General features: G+C 53.2%; 1 long non-coding RNA gene across 2 annotated transcripts; it reads left to right on the forward strand.

The window, feature by feature from the left end:
* Positions 1-420: 420 nt before the first annotated feature.
* Positions 421-1851, forward strand: LOC118158859. Of its 2 annotated transcripts, XR_004746915.1 has the most exons (5): positions 421-525; positions 609-936; positions 1041-1078; positions 1204-1246; positions 1371-1851. It is a non-coding gene; the product is annotated as an uncharacterized LOC118158859 (long non-coding RNA). The 2 variants fall into 2 exon arrangements; XR_004746914.1 differs by lacking the exon at positions 421-525 and having other exon boundaries at positions 532-936.
* Positions 1852-2357: the final 506 nt, after the last annotated feature.

Here is a 2357-nt window from a genome sequence, read left to right on the forward strand (position 1 = left end):
CAAATGGGTGATTTTAGAGGGAAAGAAGGCAATTTTGGGGACCAAATGTGCAATTTTGGGGCCATATCATTAGATTTGATGCCAAAAGGGTGATTTCTGAGAGAAACAAGACAATTTTAGGGCCAAATGGGCATTTTTTTAGGGCCAAATTGGGTGATTTGGGGACCAAATGGGTGATTTTTCAGGCCAAACGGGTGATTTCTGAGGGAAAGTGGGCGATTTTGGGACCAAAAGGGTAATTCTTGAGGCGAATTGGGTGATTCTGGGGCCAAACGGACATTTTTGGAGTCCAAAGAGGCAATTTTGGGGCCAAATGGGCAGATTTGGGGACCAAAGAAGCAATTTTGGGGATAAAACAGGTGATTTTGGGGCCAAATGGGCAATTTTTGGGGGAAAAGTGGGCAATTTTGGGGATAAAATGGGCAATTCATGAGGAGAAATGGATGATTTTGGGTCCGAACGGGCATTTTTGGGGACCAAAGAGGCAATTTTGGGGACAAAATGGGCAGATTTGGGGCCAAATGGGTGAATTCTGGGGGACAGCAGACAGTTTTGGGGCCAAATGGACGTTTTTGGGGACCAAAGAGGCAATTTTGGGGATAAAACAGGCGATTTTGGGGCCAAATGGGCAATTCTTGAGGAGAAATGGGCGATTTTGGGGCCAAATGGGGAGATTTGGGGCCAAATGGGTGAATTCTGAAGGAAAGTAGGCAATTTTGGGGCCAAATGGACATTTATGGGGTCCAAAGAGGCAATTTTGAGGGTAAAACGGGCGATTTTGGGACCAAACGGGCAATTTTTGAGGGAAAGCAGGCAATTTTGGGGCCAGATGGGCGATTTTTGAGGAGAAATGGGTGATTTTGGGGCCAAATGGGTGATTTCCGAGGGAAAAGTGGCCAATTTTGGGGCCAAATGGGCCGATTTGGGGCCAAATGGGTGAGTTCTGGGGGTAAGCAGGCAATTTTGGGGGCCAAATGGGTGATTTTTGAAGTGAATGGGATGATTTTGGGGCCAAATGGGGAGTTTTGGGGACCAAAGAGGCGATTTTGGGGCCAAGTGGGTGATTTCTGAGGGAAAAGTGGGCAGTTTTGGTGCCAGATGGGCAATTCTTGAGGTAAATAGGATAATTTGGGGGCAAAATGGGCAAATTTGGGGATAAAATGGGCGATATTGGGGCCAAACAGGTGATTTCTGAGGGAAGAGTGGGCAATTTTGGGGCCAAATGGGCAGATTTGGGGCCAAATGGGTGAATTCTGAAGGAAAGTAGGCAATTTTGGGGCCAAATGGACATTTATGAGGTCCAAAGAGGCAATTTTGAGGGTAAAACGGGCGATTTTGGGACCAAACGGGCAATTTTTGAGGGAAAGCAGGCAATTTTGGGACCAGATTGGCGATTTTTGAGGGGAAATGGGTGATTTTGGGGCCAAATGGGCATTTTTGGGGACGAAAGAGACAATTTTGGGGGATAAAATGGGTGATTTTGGGGCCAAATGGGCAATTTCTGGGGGAAAGCAGGCAATTTTGGGGCCAGATGGGCAGTTCTTGAGGTGAAATGGTTGATTTTGGGGGCAAAGAGGCATTTTTGGGGACCAAAGAGACAATTTTGGGGATAAAACGGGCGATTTGGGGGCCAAACGGGTGATTTCTGAGGGATGAGTGGGCAATTTTGGGGCCAGATGGGCGATTTTTGAGGTGAAATGGGTGATTTTGGGGCCAAATGGGGAGTTTTGGGGACCAAAGAGGCAATTTTGAGGATAAAACGGGCGATTTTGGGGCCAAGTGGGTGATTTCCGAGGGAAAAGTGGGCAATTTTGGGGCCAAATGGGCAGATCTGGGGCCAAGAGGGCCCCTTTTGGGGCCGGAGGGGGGCAAGGTGTGGGGGGGGAGGGTCGGGGGCCCGAACTTTGGGCTGAAACCCCGCGATTCCGGGCTTCGGCAGCGCGTGGCGGCGGTGGAGACGCCCTACGGGGTCGCCCGCGTCACCGTGGTGGGGTCGCCCCGGCCGGGCCGCCCCGCGCTCCTCACCTTCCCCGACGTCGGCCACACGCGTGAGTGACCCTAAAGGGGGGGTTATAGGGTCGGGGGTGGGGGGGGGTTATGGGGTCACGAGGTCACGTGACCTCCCCTCCCCCACCCAGACGAGTCGTGCTTCGCCCCGCTGTTCGCCCACGAGGAGATGCAGGAGATCGCCCGCGGCTTCCTGCGCCTGCACCTCGAGGCGCCCGGCATGGAGGAGGGAGCCCCCCCGTACCCGTCGGGGTCCGTGCTGACCCCCCCGGCCCCGTTGAGCCCCCCCTGGCCCAGTTAACCCCCCCCCGGCCCCATTAACCCACCCCTGGCCCCATTAACACCCCCCC

The sequence above is a fragment of the Oxyura jamaicensis genome, unplaced genomic scaffold (assembly GCF_011077185.1).
Source record: "Oxyura jamaicensis isolate SHBP4307 breed ruddy duck unplaced genomic scaffold, BPBGC_Ojam_1.0 oxyUn_random_OJ50234, whole genome shotgun sequence".
Classification (NCBI taxonomy): Eukaryota; Metazoa; Chordata; class Aves; order Anseriformes; family Anatidae; genus Oxyura; species Oxyura jamaicensis.